Genomic DNA, 24,091 nt, shown 5'->3' on the forward strand with positions numbered 1-24,091 from the left:
TACACACAGAAACAGACAGTGTATTTTGAAATTAGTAGTCCTGATAAACGTATTATTTCAATATATCTATTTCAGCTTTTTGTCAAATACAGTTTATCTAAAGACTCATTCTGCAGCTCCTGAATCTACCGAGAATGTTATTGTCACAGCTGGAGTTTTATTCTTTTCTCAAAAAGGAGAACTTTCCTCACATGGTCTGTGATGAAGTTGAACAAATCCCGATACAGATCCTCTCTCAATGATGATCACATAGTCGCATGTCCACCTCAGACATTCAGCTGGACATCAGTGCACTTGTTCAAGCCCAACACAGACCAGATGTCTCTCTACGAACAAGAAAAGAGATCAGAAAAACAGCAATTGAGGTAATTAGACTACAAGCAAAGTAGGAATAGCATTTTTTTTAAAGTCAATTTAACACTGATCTTTGAAATACTGAAAAAAACATGCATATTTTGTTCACGATAGTTGTTAAATAGTGATATGCTGATGATATAATGTTTTTACTATTTCTGCTTCACTTTTCATTGTCGACTCAAAACATTTGCTCTTACCAGTAGTAGCTTATCAAAGTTGACAATAAAATAAATGTTGAGCAGAATTGAGTTTAGCCTACAGCCTACTGTCCCTGTTTCTCATCCCGGCGAAAAGTAAATGCCCACCACTGGTTTAGAGGGACTTGAACTCTGATGGTTTTCGACTTTTCCGTTATCATAGAGGCTTTCTCATTTTTCTCCCTGAAACTGAATGAATACCTAAGACAAATATTATTTTACCAAACCACCGACATTTATCAGTGCATTCACAATGTAGAACAGGATGTCGGTATTCACTCCCAGAAACTGCACAGTAAAGACACAGCTACAAAAATGTTTGAAAATGTGTCATACAAGGTCGAGCTCGGTGCAAAAAACTCCCAGGTTGAACTGCAATCTCACTTCTGCTGTATTAACTGGCAAACTTCTTATACAAAGGATGCACCTTTAAAATATTTGATTGTCCAACTACAACATTTCAGAGATAAAGACATTTTCACTTTCACATTTTGCCAGATGAAATAAATAAATACCTCAGAAAACAAAAAGAGGAGAAAGTCTGCAGTCTATTTAATTACGTACCTTTTTGGTCTTTGTCTAGCAATAAGGAGAAAAATTTACTATTTTATTAAAATTAAAATAAATAAATGTCATCTAGGAAACTGTGTATATTTGGTAACATCTCGTTCAAGAGTTGTAATTCTATTTCACAAGTTGACCTTAAAGTTGTATGTATATGAATGATTTGCTCCTCACTGTGTATCTCTTGGTAATTTTGTATTAATTTGTATCTTATGAACATATTTGGTGAAGAAGAAAACGATTTTTGATGTTGGTATCAGTAAATGTAAAATTAGTAAGTTCATTTGAAAAATAGTTAAAAGTACTTAGAATACAGCAAAAAAATTATGTTTATTTAAAAACGACAAGAGTTCATGTTAATTTGACCTTTTTCCATCTATTGTAGGTCTGTGTTTAATGTGTTCAGCAAATATATGGCAGGTGGGTCACAGTGACCTCTACTGACATACATGTGTAATTACAGGGCCGTGGTTGTTAATAAGCCTGGACTTCTGAGAGACTCGAATTTTAAAACGACAAGCAGTTCACACTTCATTCAGATGAAAATGAACTAGTTCACGTTTATTTGTTGCATTTTTTATGCCACAGGCTGTGGCAGTTTATCATAACACGGGGCTCTCACCACAGCAGCCAGAGACAAACCATTCTTTAAGCCTTTTATTTAGAGACAAGGTGCAAACATAAACTTAAATACAACATAAATCCGGCACCTTCTGCTGTTACCTAAGCTCTGCAGCTTGGCTCTCTCCGGTCTCTTCAGGTCCTTGTGTCTCTGTGTCTGTCTCTGAGTGTCCCTCCTCTGGCAGCATCGTGGCCGCTTTTTGAATCCAGGGAGAGTTGCTTACTGAGACACCTCCACACTTGTCTTCCAGTCGCTGGCTGTTGTTGGTGTGCTGGCATCAACATCTTCAACAATGAGGTCAGTGTCATCACGTGCAACACTAAGAAGACTTTCAGGTTGTGGCAGTAGAGGATGACACCGGGGGTCTCACCACATCAGCCATACAAACCACTCGCTTTTCAGTCTTGATGGCTGCAGCCACCTGAACATGGAATTGAGCAGCGTGAAAACGAGGAACAGGCAGAAGTGGCGCACGACCACATAGAGAACCAGCAGGATCAGACCCACGGCCAAGTCGGGAAGATTCACAACCACAAAGACGTGTTTATCTGAGGTCAGACAGAAAATACACACAAAAATGCTGGGTTAAAAACACCACCATCTGTGTTTTGAACTATAGCTGGGTAACTACTAGACCAACCCATACCAACACTATTTTGACTTAATAGAAATAAATATTAGTAATAACATACTTAGTTACATTATAATAACAACACCACATTACATTGATCCAGTGAAGTCAAAAAACAATGACATTTTTACATTTGTAAAATGTGTTAATCATTCAGGTAATAATGAGGATCTAAATGCCAGTAATAATACATTTGTAATAACTTTTACACAAATGGACTTTGAAAATTTTAATCTTCAATACGTTTCATCTTTCTCTTTCCAGATCCACAGAAATCATTCAGTGTCCATATAAACAAACAACTAACCTGAGGCTCCAACAAACCAATATTTACCTCTATATTATTGCACAGTGGGGACCTGCAAACCAAAGACAGCAGATACTGACCAGAGCACCGAGGGGAGCTCAGAGGGAGCCCAGAGGAATAACACAGAGTTGTTATAAGACATATAAACACGGAGAGATGTCTTTTTCAGTTTCCTGTAACCATATCAACGTTATGACCAGAAAAAAAAAAAAACAATATTGCAGCTAATGGCTACATACAAGCTGGATGTGTTTCCTGATCTGACAGCAGCGTTGCAGAAGATTCCGCAGGGCGCCCTGGGGAGTGAAAGAAAGATAAGAAAGAGGGAGGAGAGGTGATAAACTCATATTTAGACTGGTGCTGCAAAACACCACAAAGCATCAGAAAATGAAAAACAATCTTCCACTTGCGAACCAAACACCAACTTTGCATATGAATGGAAAGCATACGAGAAGTCATAACCGTGGCTTTAATAATAACCACATCCGGAACGTGAATTATTCATGAGCTGTGCATCCTCTGTGCGTGAGGGAGCGGGGAAGTTATGGCCTATATCTCCTCGCCTGCTCCAATATTTTCTCATTAAGCCGATGGGTGAGGAACAATGATCACATTTTTTTCTTTTTTGGCAACACTCAATCCTCTACTCAAAGCTATCTGTTCTCTAACAAAATCCAGGCTTCTGGAATTGGGGAGTGAAGGAAACAAAGGCTGTTTTTGGTTGAGAGGCAGCAGACGTGACGACAGAACGTGGGCCAATGTTTACTCATCTTGGGAATGAAAGGCTCCTCTGACTTTGCAGTGGATTTAGAAGTTAGACAAGCATGTCCAAACACACACGCATCCATGAAGACAAATAAAGCCCACACACTCGACTCTTCCTCATTTCCCCGTCTCCCCTTCTGTCTCCTTAATTAGTTGGCCTCTTTTATTCTTCCCAACTCTGTTAGTTTTCCTCAGTTCTCTTGCTGCCTGTCCTGCTTTCAAAGCCATATATTACTTTGCAGCAAAATTTCGCAGAGTTTCAGCTTCGGGACGTCAGCGTTCAAATGAGTCAGAATGAAGGAACAAGCTGTGGTTTTCATTTGAAGCTGGAAAGAAGTTCATCTCCACCACCTTGACTGGTCAGTGAATGTTACCATAATCAAAGATCAGTGTCTCGTGGATGATCTGACTGTACACACCATTATATGTTCAGTGTGACTGTTGGCTTTGTCAACAAAAATCCTCCATCTTTCATGTGTCGATACGTTTTTAATTGAAAATTCACTCAATTGTCCTCTCAAAACTCCCTGTTGTTTTATCTCCTAAACAATTACTGTGATGCTTTCAGGGACTGTTTCCCTTGAGGTCAGAAGCGTTGTTTGTTAGTTTGTATGTTTGTGAGCAGGATTACGCAAACACAACTGAACTCATCTATGAAACTTGGTGAAAGGATGGGTCATAAAAGAAGCCATTACATTGTGGTGTTTATCAGGGTAGATTCATTTTTTCCATTTTTTCACTTTATTTAACTAATGTGTTTTTCAACATTCTCACAGACTAAACAAGTGATTTCCTCAGGAAAATTATCACTCAATGTTGAGGAGGCGAATTCCCTCAACCAAATAATATGCAAAGTAGTCAATGTGGGAAAAAAATGGTGGTTTGCTTGATTTGGTGTATTTCACTGTTTGTGTTGGTAAACGTTGTCTGGATGTGTGAATGCAAACTATAATTGGCAACTGAATTGATGTTCGAGGTGGTTGTCAAGGCGACTAACGATCTTTAAAGCTGCAGCACAACATTTTTTCAGCCTCAGTCTCATCAGTGGTTTATGCAGGAAAAGGTTTTAGGAACATTGTGTTTTCAGTTAATGCCTTAGCACTTCTATTCTTCCTTAAAATGAGACCTCATTAGAATAAATCTAATGCTGGAAAACTGATAAAATACACTCTAAATGCAAACCATGTTCACATTTAAATGAAATAGTGTGTTGAAATTCATTAATGCAAGTGTTTTAATTCTACGTGCTTACAAAGAGTTTTCTGGACCCCAAGGTGATCAGTTTCCTAACTTTTTAAAACTTTTTCTTTATTAAAAACTGATTGATTCAACATTGACATTTTTTAAGGTTGTGCAGGAAGACATTAAAAAAAGCATCTTCAGTTCTTTCACATGAGAAAAGAAAATACTGCAGTGTGTAGGTGATAAGAAAATGAGTTGGTGTTTATGCACTTTTCTTGACTGAAATTATATTTATAAATAAAAACTGATCATTCCTTTTTTGGAAAAATAGCTGTTTAGGCTAAAGCAGTACATCACAAACTTGACAACTTACAAGTAATACATCACAAACTGTAGCTCTCCAGCTGCATTTCAATATAAATCAACACTGAATTTCTGTTCGACTCTCACTTCATTATTCAACGGTTTTCACCGACTCATTTTTCATATTGATGAATTGGGAGATACGGGTTACATTTGAGGTGTCTGGAAACATACAGATCAGCTTGTGTTTTTTTTTACTTAATCATTACTTTTTTCAAGTTATTAAGTCATCGGTCTTATTTGGTCAACCTGTTTGAAAAAGTGGGAGGGAATGGAATTTATAATGAGAGGATTATATCACAGGAATATCATCGTCATTATTCATCTCCATCAATGAGACTTCCAAATCCTATATTAAGAGGATCGAAAATATTCATAGTATTGCAAATCTCTCTCTCTCTCTCTCTCTCTCTCTCTCTCTCTCTCTCTCTCTCTCTCTCTCTCTCTCTCTCTCTCTCTCTCTCTCTCTCTCTCTCTCTCTCTCTCCTCTCTCTCTCTCTCTCTCTCTCTCTCTCTCTCTCTCTCTCTCTCACAATGTTAAGATCATGAAATTGATTTACATCCATTTTCTAAAAATTGCTCCAACTATAACCTTACACAATAACTCGAAAGCTTGGTGTGTAGGATTCTGGGACATCTGGTGGACATACTGCATATTACAATCAACCCCTCACCTTCCTAGTTTGAAGGTAATGAGAAAAGTCCTCTCTTGAGCCAGTGTTTGGTTTGTCCTTTCTGGGCTACTGTAGAAACATGGTGGCCTCTGTGGAAAGTGACCCACTGCTGATGTAGATATAAACGGCTCCTTTTGTCAGGTGATGGTTTATGCTTTTGTTGTAAATATCCTTTCTAAGTTTCAACTAGGCCAATACTTTTTTTACACATAATACACAGAACTTGTTTACATCTAAATAAAAAATTTCTACAGCAACAACATTTTTACATAAATATAAAGTATTTCTACAGCTTTAAAACGTGTTCACATACAGAACACGGGGTTGGACAACTACATCATTATTTCACAGGCACAACATATTAGTTACCTTAATTTGACCCCATAATTATACATTAAAGAATACTAAATTATGAATATTATGTCCCATTTCTGATAGAAGAACCCAGAATGCTTAACCTGACCTTTAAAACATTCAAACATATGTTCATCTTATTGTTCACTTTACCAAAAAGGCAGACAAGTCCCAGTAATGGTAGGTCACTCTTTAGGTCACACACACACACACACACACACACACACACACACAGTGCATGTATGTTAACAGCTGCTGAACATGGGGCTGTTAAATATTTCAGGATGAACACATATTCTCTCACCGGGCCCCCTCACCTGCTGCCGTGCTGGGAGGTGTTATGGTGAAAAGCACATCCATGACTTATTAATGCCACAGAGAAAGACGACTGACGAATGATGGAATGAAATATAAGAATCTGGGCTCATTATGAAGTGAAGGATTGTAAATTGTGTTATATGTGTGTGTTTGTCCCAGTGTGCTCATTAAGACTCAGTTCAATCGTTTTTTTTTATGAGGTCACTCAGGTCTTAAAGTTCCTTTATAAACAAACTTCTCTCAGTATTTCAGGTCTCTCTCTCTCACATACTTAATCCCTTATACCGCCCACTATCTATTGCCATCTTTCTTATCTATTTATACAACCGATTCATTGTTTGATTACGAGGATTCCTCACGCAACTTTGTATTTGTTCACAAAACTTTTTAGGAACTGCAGAACTGCCTCAGAGTGTGTCAATGGCCAAAGTTTAATCTTCATTCAGGATTTTGTTAAAGTTGATTCCCTGCAGCCAAAAGACTTGAAGGTTGTGTTGCCCCTGTTATAGACTACACTCACATAGTTCTCTAAATTGTGACGTATAGGGCTAGGAATCACTGCATCAGGATATACCAGACAAAGACAGGCGGTACATGCTAAGGGGAGAACAAACAGAATGCGACAATCTAATTAAAAGTGCGGTTGACATATAGGGAATCTTGACACTTTTGTGGCTATTGACTATTTGTCTATACTGTAATTTAGATCCTAAATTAACCTTGAGAGAGACTCACACATGTGCATCATGGGAGGGCCTCTGCTTTGGAACTATTTGAAAATACAATGTTCTGCCTTTGTCAGCAAATTAGCGATACCTGCTAATTTCTTTCTGTCAGATTGTTTGTGTGAAGTGAGAAATGTTCAGGTGCAATTTGCCACATATTGTGTTATTTCATGCATTTGTGGGATCCTGTCACGTTACACACCCAACACACACTGTGGCTTCAGCTCCAGGCCTGACAGTCCAGAGATAAGTTTGTGTCTTGTCAGCAGTATTCTTGCTGCTGCGTAGTGAGGGTCAGGGAAGCCGTACGACTTTGAAGCTGGCTATAAAACATTATGGACGCAGCACTGGATAGAGGAGGCAGGAGGTGAGTAGTTATTACTGTGCCAGAGGAAGGGGAGTTGGAGTCGGCAGAAAAAGGTGGTGTGGGAGTGTCTCCTTGAGAAAATTGAAGGTGTTAAACACTCTAGTGAAATACAGGCTACCCAGCTGGACTGTCATCCAACTGCAGCTCCGGATGTTTTCTGACAGAATGCCTGTGACCTGGTCAGCCATATTTTTTTATTAATTTAAAGATTATTACGAGTGAAATACACGGAACAAGAAGATGTAATGACGGAGGAAGAAATGATCAGTATTAAACAAGTGATGTATGTGATTTACTAGAGTTTAAGGCTCTGGTGTCATGGTCAGACTCTGCATCCAGTTGCACAATATCTTTTCTTAACGTGTTATCTTTTCCCTTTTTTAAGATTTTAAGATCCATTTATTCATCCCAAACACATGCAAAGACATGCAAAGCCACACTCATGCAGGTAGGGAAATGTAATCTCTGCTTTTAACCCATCTGGTGCAGGACACACAGAGCAGTGAGCGACCATGTACGGCGCTCGGGGAGCAGATGTTGGGGGAGGAAGGTCCCTTGCTCAGGGGCACTAGACAGGGTAGGGAGACTCTTGGATTTTTGGACAGATCAATCCAGGTTCGTCTTTTGTTGTCTCTCCGTGGAGTCGAACCAGACAAACCAGAGACCTTCTCTGCCCATAGTTTATCCCTGCTTTCCTTGAAACACTCTGATAGTTTTATTTCTCCTTACACATATTTCTATCTGACTTTTGTCATTTTTCTTCTTAGTCTTCTCTGTTCTCTATCTCTAACTCCTGCTTACATATTCTCTCTCTATCCTTCTCCCTCTCTTCCTCCTTTGAACAAACAAACACACACACACACACCCTATGGATCACCTCTCTCCCCTCCTAAACACCTCTTTCTTTACCTTCCTGTCCACCCATCCCTTCTTCCCAGTTTTATCTGTTCCTCATGGCTTTGTCCTCCTGTAATACTCCCTCTCCCTCTCCTGCTTTATCCACCTGCCTCTCTCATTCATTTACTTTCTGGTACTTTTCCTCCTTGTTCTTCACTCTCATATTCTTCCTCCACAACCCTCCCTCTCGTTCCTCTACGTCTCCAATTGTCCCCTGCTAATGGCATTTATACCATTGTCAGTCTTGTTGCTTGTATGTCGACAGGCTTTTCTTGGGCCGTTACCTTTGGGCCTTTGTACCTAATAAACAAATTAATTCATTATTAAAAGTAGAAAAACAGAAAAGCCTCACCTCTGTTATCATGGAAGCTTTTCCTACTTCTTGGAAAAACAGATGAGGCAACCTGAGTGCACGTTTTAGACGTTTAGATGTTTTGTGTGTGTGTATGTGTGTGTGTGTGTTTGTGTGTGTGTGGCAGTAAATAATTAAATACAATGCAGTAGTGGCTCCAGCACACAGTGTAAAAAGAACTGCTTAACCCATTCATTTAAATGGAGCTAATTAGAGAATCTGTCTTGGGAAAAGGCCCTCACTGGGCCATCTGTTTAAACTGTATGTGTGTGTGTGTGTGTGTGTGCGTGTGTCTGTGTGTGTAACAGGTTTTTCACAAGATAAATTAACGCTGCTTAACAGTGCAGTAAATACAGAGGTCTCACAAGGGTATTACACACTTGTGCTCTCTCTCTTTCCTCTGTAACTCTCTCTCTCTAAGACACTCTCTCACTCATTAATCCTCCTGCTCGCTCCTTTCTTGTAGCGTCTCTGATTGTCTCAGAGAGATGATTTCAAGAATATTAGAACAAAACTAATTACGGTAATCTATCACTGAGTTAGCTGATGAAAATTCAGGAAGTATACAAACCTGCAGACTACAAACAAAGCACTGAATGGAATTAATAACTAAAAGTCCTGAAGTTCAACAGGGTTTATTTGCAGATATTGCACACACTTTCTCTTATTTTTAGAGCAGGCATGAGGCACAAAAATAGTTCTGCACAGAGACAAAAGGAGCCTCATAAAAGTACTGTAAGAATCTTATTAAAGCCTTGATTTATCTTACTATTTTCTCACTTTGTTCTTCTAATGACCTGCTCATACTTTGCTTTCTTTCATAATCTCCCCCAATTTCCGCCCATCTTTTGCTCCTTTATCACATGTCATTTTTGAGTTTTTGCCTCCCTACATCACCCTGTTTTGGTGTGTTCAGGCAGGATATCATCATTTATCTCCGCACAATACATCATCACCATCCATCACGGTCGGTGGTGATGTTAGTGAAGCCTGAGTGCGCCATATATGCAAGTTTCAAATAAAGACAGAAAACAACCGCAAATGAGCCATTAGCGGTGACGAGAACTTAAGATGTTTACAAAGCAGCTGAAACTTTACTGTCAGGACAAACAATGAAATGAAGCGATTAATCAGTCAGGCGCGTGCGATCACTTCAGCCCGCCACTTCAAAAGCTGTCATGGTTGACAAAGGATCGCGGGGAAATAAACAGCAGCATCAAGATAAAATGAATCTCCACAGACTGGTGCAGCCAACGTGAAAAAAGGCAGAGGGAGAAATGTGAGGAGGAGAACGTGACTTTATTCTTCCATCAAACTGGCAGGTGCTTGCTTTTTTTTTTGTTTTCATAATGTCAGGGACAATTTCAACTCAATTTAGTTTCCCATTAAAAATGCTATTGCAGCAACAGATGAGAAAGTGATTCAATCAAAACGTCAACATCGAAACTAAGATGATATCAAAGACAATGTTGCCTGTTCTTAGCGACGGAGTGCGTATGTCTGAGTGTTTCATACCCATAGACATAATTTTCATGCCAATCCCTGCTCAGTAATTTCTAATTATTTTCTTTGGTTAGTCACTAGTAAAATTGACAGGCACATATCTGACAATAATAGCTCATTATGGACTACTTAAGAAAAAGTTTACTCAGTACAAACAGAAATATTTGGTAGAATGACCTTTGTAAATAAGGGTTTGTGAAGCAGCTTCCAGTTTTCTCAAGATCATTAAAGCCTTTTTCAGACATGACCTGTAGGTAAATTTAGAGAATTGGATACAGAGTCTTTCGTACCGGTATAACACAGCAGGAGGTTCGCGGCATAGGCAAATCCTAAAAGGTGGAGCAGCTGGATGCAGCAGGCAGAAGCAGGAAGTGACATATTAAGTCCACTGCGGAGATCATGTGTTTTCCTTTAAAACCTTACTTTCTAAACATAAGCCATGCAGCTTTTCCCACCTGTAGATAAACACAGTCTGGGCCTCACTGTGAGCCACAGGACACCTGAATAAGTATAGACACTACGAGCCACGGCGCGGCGTGTGTGCAGGTGAATTGATCGTAACAACGTGAGCCAACTCCTGGCGGACCCACAACACAAAGCAGACAGAGCCGAACAGCAGCATGCAGCAAGCCATTCCGGAACCTTACTTTGGTTTGGATCCTGAGCGTAGAGGGAATCGTGTGAGCAGGGAATCGAGCCAGACGCATTTGTAACCCTCATTCCAGCTGAGTGCAGAGACAAGCAGGGAGCAGAAATGGAGACTCAGTGAGTAACCATAGCAGCTCAGTCATGCTAAAGTAGACTGTTATGTAAAAATACGCTCAGGAGGTGCACAAAGAAGTGAAGCAACCGATTGCTGCTTAATGAGACACTGCAGAGCCTATTTACCACAAGGAAACCCTAACATAATAAAAAGTATGGCCATTAACAGAGAATTGGGTTTTTCTGCACACAAAAAGTGATACAAATTAGACTTTCCCGAGCAAAAGCCTATTGCACATTTTGAAGAAGACATTTCATACACCGATATGGGTGATGATCCTCAAATCCTAGGGATGCAAACCTTAGAGACAAAGACAAATACCAGTGTAAAATGGAAAGCCATGTTTTTCAGATGTCATATAACTTTATTTATAGAGCCGTTACAAAGAGGGAAATGAATGCAGTGTCATTTCAAATCAGAGACAGCAGATAAAGTTATATAAAATAATTTAAAAGTATTGGCTAAAGTGGAAAAGAAAGGAAACCATTCGAGGGATGAATAAAAAAAAACATAGTGAAGTTTTAAGACTGAATTTCACAGGTAACTTGTTGCAGAGAGCTTGGGCCCTGACAGCCAAGGCCCTGCCCCCTTTGGTGTTCAGCCCTGACCCAGAAATATCTAATGGAACGTTATCAGAAGGTCTGAGTAAAGCAGCTGAGGAGACGAGAGGGCGAGAAATGCAAAGCTCCGTCAGCAGAAGCTGGTAAACGTCTGCTCATTTTTGCCCATTACTCATCCCCTGCCGTGTGCATGTATGCTCGTGTGTCTCATCCATTAGTCACAGAGAGCTTCCACAACGAAGTGCTCTTAATTGCCGAACTCATTTGGGAGTTACTCCCCCCCCCCCCCCAGACACTCCCTCATCTCAATCCATCTTCTCTCACTGTAACATTTTACTTTTCCTATTGTTCTATAAATTCTCTCCATTTCTTCTTTTGATCTCTCTGTCCTGCTCATTTATCATCGTCAAAAACGTAGCTTTCTCTTCTGCTTCACAGTGTCCTGAGGTTGTTTTCTCGAGTCTACAGTTGACATGTTAAATATTCAAGGTGCCCTCTGGAGTTTTTGGGGAAACAAACATTGTGGTTGTGTTACTCATCTTGCCATCTGTAACAAATGTACTTTCAAAGAAAAAAGTTTTAATCCTGTATTGTTAAAAACCATGTTTTTCTTCTGTCAGCCCTCTTCGTTGGAACACTGTGAAGCCATTAGACAAACAAAACAAAAGCTAGAGAGCAGACATGTTTGTATTACATCATGCATATACATTAAGGAGATTTACAATATGTAGTTTATAGTTTTGAAGGGTTAAATGTTTCTTTTGAACAGGCCGGTTTGGAGTAGCTGCAGGAATGAAACAGCAGGTGATGTTGGTTGTGGTGGGTACGGAGGTCTGGAAGCAAGGAAACTATTAACTCTTGAAATAAGAGAAATATCAGAGAAGAAGTTGATTCAATAGAGAGGCTGAACTACCACTGCGGTATTCTTGTCAGTCCGGGTTTTGAGAAGCTGGAGATCTTATAAGTTGCAGGTGATGAGAGAATTGGAATCTGATGTGGAAGGTAGTCAGCTTATCAGGTGAGTGAAGCCACGCTCACAACACACACACACAGACACACACACACACACACACAGACACACACACACACACACACACACACACACACACACACACTTAGACAGACAGGGGAGGAGGAGACTCAAGGGACGATGGGGAGAAACTGGTTGTGCCCGAAATTCATCCACTCATTCAATAACTCCTACTTTAAGCTCATAGGGTAAACCAAAAAACCCTATCGGGTGCAACTCAGTGCATACATCCAGGGCCTGTCTTATAATAAATACAAACAAACACACACACACTCACACACACAAATATATATAGTATATATATATATATATAGTATATATATATATATATATCCTGGTTTACAGGACCTGGACATAAAGTCAATTTTGAGATGGTAAGAGTGAGAGAGCAAGAGACGGAGAGGGAGAGGGAGAGGGAGAGGGAGAAGGAGCTTGCCTCTGGTTTGAGCTGTCATAGGGACCTTTAGAGACAACTGTTATGAATATTTCTACCTCACCTTATCTCACCACCCCTGTCTTCTTCTCTTCTTTCCTGCAGAATTATGCAGGGCTTGTCCACCCAGCATATATCCTCTATTCCCACTGCAGTATTTTGTAAATTGTGGGGTGAATGAATAGTGCAGTCAAAGGGCAGCTAACATGCCCACAAAATGCTACTGCCTGTTATCCGTTGATCATTATCCAGACAGAGGGTAGCTTTTACTTATTAATGAACAGCTTGTTCTTCCATCAGTGACTCTGCTTGAGAAAAGCTCTATTTCTGGGCCTTCATTGGACAGCTGACAATGCAGATTTGTGAATAAGGTTCCCTTCTGGACTGGGACACATTGCAGTGAACAATTGGCTTCATAATGGGCCATTATCACTCAGCATCAGAAATCCCATCCTCCTCACACACATATGCATGCACACACACACACACGCGTTTGTACCTCTATTTAAGTGAGGACACTCATTGTATCCCCCACCCCCCTACCATAACCTTAACCATCATAGCTAACCCTAACTCTAACCCTAACCTAAACCTACTTATAACTAGAGCTGTGAAAAATAACGTGTTAACGCGTTATGATTAAACTACAGGATTAATTCGTTATTTTTTTTAACGCATTTAACGCATGCGCACGAAGACCTTCCAATATACCCACAATTCCGCCCACTCTGCACTAGTCTCTAATGCAGTCAGACGGCAGCTGCCATTCAATCAAATAAACAACATGGATAACTCTTATGAACCTGAGAACCTTCTGGACGGGAAGGTCATGCTCCAAAAAAACAAAGATCGAACATTCAATAAAACCAAGGTGATATGTACACTCAGTGAGAAGACGTTATAGTTTCACCGTAGTAATACCAGCCTAAAGTACCACCGCAACGTGAAGCATGCATTGGTCGGTGAGGGGCGTTCAAGTGGAATGCGTCAAACCAGCTTCACTCGCAGGACACGTTGGGCAAAAGAAGCGGTCAGCTTTACTGTCATAGAATATGAACAAGTTAGTTTGCCTCACCAACTGGCTAAAGAACGACTAGCTAAGAGGACCTTGAGAGGCATTAGATTGTGTCATGGTGTGGTAAATGGTTGTTTGACAAAAAATATAAAAAAATTTCAACCATCCTTTAAAAAGAATGGCTAAGAAGCTCAAATAATTTCAGTTTGATTTAAAAAGAAAAGAAAAAAGTTTGAATCAACCATACAATGGCTAAGAATCCCGAATTCTGTTTAGGATGAAGATTATATTAATGTTCCATATGGAATAGCAAAGAGAACTGCTAAAGAACTGCTGAGTTGCAGCACTATTGTTTTGTTTATTTATGATTATGAAAAGAAAACATGTTAAATATATATCCGTCTTTTGTCATAAATTGTTTGTTTTCACAAAAATATACAGAGAAATCGATAATGTGATTAATCATGATTAATCCATAGAAACCTGTGATTAATTTGATTAAAAATTATAATCATTTCACAGCCATATATAACCCTAAACCTTGTCATACAAATTTAAACTATACTCAGTTCTGTTGATCACAGATATCTTTTTCAAAAATTTTCCACATTCTTTCCTCATTTGTCTGCAAAACAATTTGCATGTCCTCAACGTGCAAATATCTGACTACAATACCATCTGCCAAACGATTCACACACCATTCAGTTACACCTCGATTTCAGCAGTGAAGGGACCTGAGGATAAAAAGGCTCTGTCAGGTTGTGATAAGTTTACCCTGGAGATACCATGCAGCAGAAATGAGCTGGTGCAGATAGTCTGAACCAGCAGTAAAAGGAGATCACATGCACAGAACTAAAATACCTCAGCTTCCTTATTCAGACTTCTCCGATAACCGAATATCAATAAAAGATCTGTGTCCCTGCAGCAGCTTACCCTAACCCTAAGACACATTTATCTGTATCTGTGTTCTTCTCCTCAACCAAACAAAAATCTCATAAATCTGAGGCTGAAATTTAAATTACTGTCTTTCTTTTGATATATTGTTAAATTGAGTGCATGGTCGGGAATCATGTGCAGAAGTATAGTTACTCTTTATCATTTAAAAAACGCAGCCCACAGTAAACATTTACCAGTGGCCACGGTGGTGGAAAGCATAATGCAGATAAACAATACCCATTTTAGAAGCATCCTTTTCTTAGTCACACATGAGAATACTCTCTTTAGTATGCAGAGTTCAATAATGCAATAGAATCCTCAAGTGGATGGATCTCAGTAACAAATAAAAAAAACAGCATTGTTATCATTAAGACTTCTGCAGCTCTCCATCTTCACATTGTCATTCCTCTCGTTCATATTGTGTTGTCACTTTGCTCTTCTCTGTAGAGCACAGTCGGCAAAATCTGGGGTTTAATTAATATCCTTTCTTCCTTTTCAGATACTTGCTGCTTTGTTGGTTTGCTGGGGAACTAAAAAAAATGGAATAGAAAAGAGTTGTGAGAAAAAGAAGTTGACATTCCAAGGGAAGAAACACCTTCATAAGATTAAAAATTGGTGGTGGTGTAATGTTTTCTTGACACTCCTTACATCTTTTTAATCATGGTTTGAATGCCACAGCCTGTTTAACTGTTGTTGTTGACCATATGCATCGGTTTATAGCTACAATAAGCCATCTTCTAATGGTTACCTCCAGTGGCTAAAAGCTCCTTGTCACAGAACAAAAGTCATACCAAACTGTTTTCATGAACATGACAATGAGCTCAGTGAACTTCATTGTCCTTCCCAATGCCAGAGGGGAATCCAACACAACACCCTTGAGATGTTTCAGAAGAGGAGAGTGGCAGCAACAATGAATGAAGCTGACAAATCCGTGCAAAAAAAATGTGATGCAATCATGTCAACATGGAACAGTAGCTCAAAGGAATGTATCCAACATCCGTGCTATGAATAAATAAAGATTTGCGTTAGTTTTACCAGGACACAGAAGTCCTACCCCAATCAGCAGATTGTAGTCACACCAATCACAGAGGTCCATTTAACTCACTGTTTCCTCTGCCTCCCACAACTACTGCTAGAAAAAAATATTGGCCTCTACCACCTCAGCCTCTATTTTTGTAGTGTAGAGTCTAAGCCAGGTTTTAAAAGTTTAGAATGGGATGTCTTGCTTTGGTCTTTCTCGTCTGTAGGTGTTTTTTTGCCTGAGCTCTCCTGTTTAGCTGAACTGAGGGGGGCAGCTCATTAGTATGAGAAGAATCTGACAGATCTACTGTGTTGGCATGCCACTGTCGTCAATGGGGGTGTTTCGAAAGAAGGAACCCAGAGATGATTCAAGAAGGAGCAGAGGCTACTAAAAGGCAGTTGTGTTTGCTTGGGGAACATGTGAGCAATACGTTTGCCCAGGGGCTGCCCCAGGGGTGGGTCCAGGGGGCCTCTTTACCTTCTCTCCTCTGCTTTGCATGGTTTAATAGTAACCGCCTCGAAGGTACGCAGTTAGAAGAAAATTCAACACGCAATTAATGAGGCTGTGACAATTAAATTGGTCGACATCATACCTGACCTTCAGTTGGTTGGGGAATTTTGAAGGAGTAATTTACGAACAGAAGTATAAGCCGAAGTTTTGCACCAGGCAGTGTGAGACTCAAACTGAAGAACAGGACATTTGTGCAGCAACAGTATATCTGAGAGCAGACAGACAGTTCTGAGCAGCAGAGCAAATTTGCGCATGGGCTTGGGCTGTTTGGGTTTAAGAATTGCACTGAATTTGAAATGAAGAAATAATGAAAAAATGATTGTGCATGCACTTGAATAAGGATAGGGAAGACATGTCTAGCAGAGCAGCAGCCTCATCTTCAGTGCGCTGGCTGCATCTTTCCAGGATGGATTGGGACACAGTAGTGGAAACTAACTAATACATACAATGTTTGCAGTAATGCATGTAAATCTAAACAGTTAGATTGTTTAACTTAGAAGTTATTTGTTTTGATGACACATTTATAAGATTGTGGCAAAAAAACGTAGAGTGGATGTAACAAGGACGACATGAAAAAAATAAAGCCGTTGGCTGACCAAAGTGTAGGTCATAATTCCTGTCTCCCCCATGAGAATGGATGGGACACGGAACAAAGTACACATCAAATAAATGTTTCTCAAAGATTGTTTTTCATTATCTGATGTTCAAGTGTTTTGTCAGTAGGTTTGGTTTTTAATGTATTTAAATGCTATATAAACAAGGTGAAAGGTCATGATTGACAGCTGAGACTGACTCACGATTAGTAGAGAGTGTGTAGCGAGGTGTTCTTTCTACCGGGGCTCTATCCACTGGCAGCGTTCATATCCTGGCTATCTTGGCTGTAATTGTGTATAGTTGAAAGAAGTAGAGACATGTAAAAATTGTATAGAGCACAGACCGATATGTGATGTATGTCTCCCATCTGAACTGAAACTTCTGTTTGTAAGATGTTGCCGATCATGAGTAGTCCCATACTCAACAGCATATTTGAAATGTGTGAATCGTGTATGTTTGTGTCGACCTTTAAAAGCCATTATCCGACTCTGAAAATCCCCTATTCTCCGACCAAAAACGGTGCAGTAATTGAATTCTCCAGCTGACGGGACATTGGTCAACAGATTTTTTCCGGGAAAAGTGACATATACTCCATAACAACCTGACAAACTGCCTATTATTTCCGTATATTCTGTTGTCATCAAGAAAACAATCTGCAATTTAGTAGCACAAACAGAACTTTTCCGGGGAAAACATTTCCAGGGCACCATAGTCGGCTGTGTTGCTTTAAGACATTTAGAGACTGGAGAACTGCTGTACAGGATTTCATTTTTCAGTGAAAACTAAAAAAACTCTCCTGTTTCTCAGCACCCTGACACTAACAAGCATCTTGTAGGATTTGATACTTTTGACATATCTCCCTATTTCTCTAAACTCATGAGGCTATTTGGGATTTATGAAGATACCACAGGAACACACACACAAACACACAAACACACACACGCACCTAATCTATCCAAGTCTCTCAATTGTTTTTTTCCTCCCTCTCCTCCGTTCTGTCTCTTCTTTCAATCACTCTCTATCTCAGTCTCCAACGCTACATCTACTTTAGACAATTAGTACTAACTGCAGCATTGTAAAGAGCAGTCCAATAAACTCTTTTAGCGTGCACAAACACACAAACAGACACACACACACACACACAAACAAACACACACACACACACACACACACACACACACACACACACACACATTCGGTGGGTGTTGGTGAGTTGCAGCAGGAACAGCATCAGCTATATGTCAACCCCCTGCAAGGCTCAGAAAACACTTCACCCCCTCCCTTACACTATATCCAGATAATTGCCACAGAGTGCAGGCATCTACAGTCTAGATTTAATGAACCCCCAACATACACACATACACTTTCCTCTTGTCCCCATCATCCATCTTTTCCTTTTAATCCTCTCTCTTCCATCTCTCATCTGTTACTACAGCATTTGTCCTCGACGTCATCTTAGTCTCCTCTGTCTCACTTTAGTTCTCTCCAGACTTCTTTTCTTTCACCCCTTTTCCCTGTCCCTCGGGTCAATGTTGTTCCTACTCCATTCTCTTCTTCATCTACATGTTCTCCTATTCAGTCTCTTTCCAAGTCATCTTCTCCTTTTCTCACTTGCTTTTTTCACTCAGGTATCCCACAGAGCTCACAGAGTACGGAACAGGGTGTACACATTTGTCATTCATTTTGGGTTAGACGTATTTGGATACTTCAGAGTAAAACGCCAACATATCATGTCACACTGTAAATCTGTAGCGTTAGCAAGGATGTGGTTGAATGCTAATGTTAGTTGTAGTTTGATCACAGCCAATGAGCTCTTGAATACGTTGTGTTTATGCAAATTGCAATCCAGATACATAGACTGTATATTATGATGGATGAAATAACAGCTCCCCAAAAGTGATGCCACTTTTTTAGGTCATAAACCTGGACTCCTCCATCGTTAGTATATGGGACTTGGACCAAAGTCAAAATACACGTACATTTATTTTTGGTCCAGTTAGGTTGTCCATATCACACTGATGGTTTTTTTAAATGTCCATTTTTCTGCTAAGTTAAGTTTTAATCAATTATTTGATGCTATAATTAAATGATTGACAGCTGACAATGTCTCGTGATTGGTCGAGCTTATGTATCAGTGGGACCTTACCACCGCAGCTAAAGTGGCAGTGTTTGTATCCAGGATATGTTGGTTTAATTTCTGGATAGTGCTAGACAGTTGACCCTTTATTTAGTCCATTTAGCTGTCACTATTTTAACTTTGCAAATCTCCATTGCCCCCTAAAAGTTGTGCTATGTCAAAACCCTGATTGTGTATGATATTCACCACAATGGCTTCATCAAGGTGACACTGGTGGAGTTGAGATGAACATGGCCGGGGGCCAATGTTAAAATCGGTCCTGTGTCCTGGATTTGATAGTGTGTCTAAATAGTTAGTGCAGGATCATTTATCTCAATAAAGAGATCCCTCCAAAGACACTCTCCTGCTCTGAGACAGGAAAGGAGAGAGCGCAGAATATCCCTTGCATATTCTTTGTTAAGTGAAATGACAATCAATTATTGATTAGGTTGGTAATTAGCTTTCTAAATTACTAGAGAGACACAAGAGGTGCTTGAGTTGAACTTAGAGAGGAGCGGTTTGATGCTGTCCTGGGATAGGGGGAATTTGATAACGATGAGTGTGTCCGTGGATGTGCATATGTGTGTGTGAAATATAATACCCATGTTGCAGCCACAACAAATTAATCTCTCCTATGTTCAGCTACACACACACACACACACACACACACACACCCATAGAAAAAAGCACACACACCTTTATCAGTACTTTGTGCAGAAACATATCATCAGCGCATTTTTCCAAAATATCCACCAGTCAGCTGTGTTTCTATATAAAGAAAATAAAAGTAAACTTTTCTACCCACAGATGCAATCAGAGACACATACACATACAATATATATATTTTTTAAAGAGAAACTTATTATTTACAACATGCAGCAGATTCACATTTGGAACACACAAACAAACACACACCCACACAACTTGAGAGACAACACTGATGATGTGCACCTAAACCACGGCGGACCACCACTTGGCACCAGATGTGAGACACTGAGGGGAAATGTGGGTCATCAATGGTTACTAATGAAGAATTCAAAACAAACAGCTGAAGTGCAAGAAGACTTCGAACGAGGACAATTTGGATTTCTGTTCTGGAGAGTTTGTTTATATTCCAGTTTCAGACACGGCAAAAACAAAAGTCAGTTTAGGATCACAAAGGCGTAAACTATGAGCGGCTCGGCAAATTTTCATCAGGCAGAGATAACAGTCAAATAAAGACCTTGTCGATCGTCTGCCTGTGTGTGTGGCCAGCAGGCTTCCCTGTCACTCATTTCAGACAGGCCTTTTGATTATAAGTGAACATCAATCACCGCATATAAACTCTCCTCCCCATGGCAAAATAAAGTTTAACCTTGATTGCAATGAAAGCAGGTAGTGTCCTTGATCTCACTGCTTATGTATGCCATCCATCATGTTCCCAATTTATAGCCAAGCTGTTCTCTTTTCGTCCCAGGCATCAGACAAGATGAGATAGATCCTGAAAAGTTCATTCAGTCAGAATACTAATGGTGGGACGATTTTTGACCCAATTCGACCCTTGGCCTGTCAGACCTGATCATCTGCCCCAATAATGTCAGCTCAAGTCAAGCCCCATCATCCATTTTAGTAGGTTATAATTTTATTTTTGATAATAAATATATAAATAATAAAGACTAGTTAAAATTTTATAACATACCCAATCGCAGACTGAATGCTCATGCCACGATTGTTTCATATGGCGTGTGTGTGTGTAGTGCACTTCTCCTTGAGGCTGTACTGTGGGTATTTTTCATTTACATTTGAAGTTGTGATACATTCTGCAACATTGAGACCAGGGCATCGCAGTTCGCCCATATATATCGTCAGCGATGAAAGTTATTCTTGTTGGATGAAGAAATATACTTTACTTGATTACCAGTTCACTGTTATGTTGGGGTTGCACTTTGGATATTCTCGATTTAATTTCAGATTTTGTGATGGCTTTTTTTCAAGTATTATTATTACAATTGCACAGCTGTCTTTTGATGCATCTGGCACAAATGCACTTCTTCTCATTGTGCTTTTTCGGATGTGTTTGTGTTGCATGTGCGCTGTCCGGTGCTGACAGATCCTTTTGTCACTAATTGTCTGTTGAATATTCTTTGGCTGTATTAAAAACTATATCTATATCAAATGTTCTATGGACCATATATGCCATAAGAACCAAGAGAAAACGTCCTGGTGCTGCCATGATTGTGTGAGTTTCTGTGAGTCTCTGGAATTGGCACTGTGTGTGGTCTTATGTTCTACCCAAATGGTCCAATGTGTGCTCTCTGATATTTCTAATAATACTTTTAAAAGAGTGCTTTTATTATCTTGACCACTCAAAGTGCTTTATAGAACAGTTCAGCTGCCATCCACACACACATTCATGCACTCTTTCTATCAAATGTCACTCACACACTGTTGGAACAGCCATGGGGGGTTCAGTGTCTTGCCCAAGGACACGTCAGCATGCAGAATGGAGGAGCTGGAGATCAAACCACCAACATTCTGGATGGTGGCTACCCACAGTGGCGTAGGGAAGGGGCCCGCAAGCGACGCACTGCGGGGGGGAGGGGGTTAAATGGGCATCTTGGGGGCCCCCTTACGTTGCGAAAGGGCCCCTTGCGGGGGGAGCCCGGGATTTTGAGCTACGCCACTGGCTACCCGCTCTATCTCTTGAGCCGTCTTGAACCAAATAAAATTCCAAAAGGGTTTTTATTATCTCTGTGTCTACACTTTGCTTACCGAGCTGCCACAGCGGAGACTGAATCCGCAGGAGACAGAAGGACAAATACATCAGTATTCAGAGTCAAAGTCGCAGGAAGTGATTTGGTGAGCCTGCTGCTCCTTCAAGGTAACAAATTGCAGGTGTTTGCAATTTTTGAGGACTCAAAGGAACTGGAGCACCTGAGTCTCTGACCCCAATTCGACAGTCTATCCATCCAGTTTATCCTGTAGCTTTCCAGCGTGCTATTTGATGGAAGAGCATTAGCTCCCATCTTTGAGCTAAAGGGCTGTGACTGTCCATTTATTACGAGTCTGTATGCAAGCCTTATCCTTAAAAAACCAAGGTGGAGTTTTAGCCCAGCAAACATTACTAGGAGGAAGGAGCTGATCCAGATGCAGAAATGAGCTCACTGCTCATGGGATCTTTTTTGGTTTTGGGTGTGTAACAAAAAGCTGCAAGGATATGGAGAATCAGTGGATGTATGTCCTTTGATGTATAAAGTTGGAGACAGACGGAAGCATTTGCTGTACGATTGAAAGCAGGTAGATGTGAACATTTCGAGTGTTTCAGTGGGAGAGGAGTTTCAAAAGTGGAGATTAAGTTGACATAATGCATATTTCAGGAGTCTTGATCAAGTGTTTCCCTATAGATCGTTTGTCTGAGTGATGTCTCCTCATAATGTGTCCCCCATCCAACAGAAGAATGGAGGTGAAACTGATGCTCCCCTGGTTTGCAGACATCTGATGGATCTGTTTTTTGCACAAAGAGAAAATATGAAACATGCAGCAAGAAAATGTGGAAGTTGAAAGTAAAGAAATGGAGGATAATGCGTACTGAAGTTAAATATTGCTCCAATGCGACATCAATTTAGGTAATGGTGGAACTGACTTCACACAGTCAATCATTGAAAGGTCCAGAATTAGTCACTATTGTAGTGTTGTTATATGTAAAGATCATTATGGGTGGATTGTTTTGTGTGCATGTGCTTCAAAAATGAGATTTTATTTTAGAGCTTCACTCTGTAAAGTGATTGGCAGATTGTTGCCTTATCTCAAATTTGTATGCCATGTGAGACAAGAGTATGTTTCTTTATCTTCTGTGTGTCTTTTAGTCAAATGTATTATATGTATGTTAATAACAATTATTATTATTATTATTATTTGTAATTATTATATACAACCATTGTTTGGTGACATTGCAATGATTGTTGGCCAATCATGCAGTTATTTACACAACTCATGTTATGTGCTGTAACGTGTAAACTTGAAACCAGTACATGCAAACTTCATATGCATTGATTAGCACTCATAAGTGCAAACCTCCTCCAAGGCCTAAACGTCCTCTTAGGAAACCACATTTAAATTCACTAGATTCACATTTGATCTGTAACGAATTTCATTGGATCCAATATTTAATTTGTTTTTCATTGGGTCAAGCTCCGGCCCTCTGCAAAATTGGAAATTGGTTGAGAAGTTATTCTCATATCCTGCTGATTAGCAAACAGACTCAAATAAAAACATAGCGTCAATGTCTCAAGGGTATGTTTATAAAAATAAAGCAATTTAAGGATTCTGTCAAACCCATTGTGAGTCTTAATTCTCAATTAACCCGAGGTTTTGCACATCACAAGAAAGGAAAAGAAAGTTTTCAACTCTTCAGCTGCATTGATAGGTGTGACATCATTACAGTCATCTGAACATTTAGTTTTCCATCTTTTTATTATATTTCACAAGGAATATTTCACGTTTTATTTCTGCCATAGACTTGGACTTGGTTGTGTTACTGTAAATATTGGGTTCGAAGGCTTGAATTTTTTGGTCATCACATTTGATCAACTACAGGTTTTACCAACGTTACTCGTTTGCATGTGTTTTTTCTGCTGGTTAATGTATAGATGTGGAACTGTTGATTTTTGTGCTGGTTTTAACATGTAACATGAACCAGGGATTTCTGCTGAAGTCCAGACATTGTTTTACCCCTGGAAGCCATGAGGTGGCAACACAGAACCAGATATCAATCCTCAGCATCTTATCAGCACCATTTGTCCACCCCCCCCCCCCCCCCCCCCCCCCTCTTCTCTGTGTTCCTGTTTGATGAACATCTATTTAAAAAGAAAATCCAACCGGATGTGTTTCCTGGGAAGGAATAACAATAGTTATATGTTTAAAGGTTTAGAATCACATCAATAGAATATGCACATT

This window comes from Platichthys flesus, chromosome 5, assembly GCF_949316205.1.
Source record: "Platichthys flesus chromosome 5, fPlaFle2.1, whole genome shotgun sequence".
NCBI lineage: Eukaryota > Metazoa > Chordata > Actinopteri > Pleuronectiformes > Pleuronectidae > Platichthys > Platichthys flesus.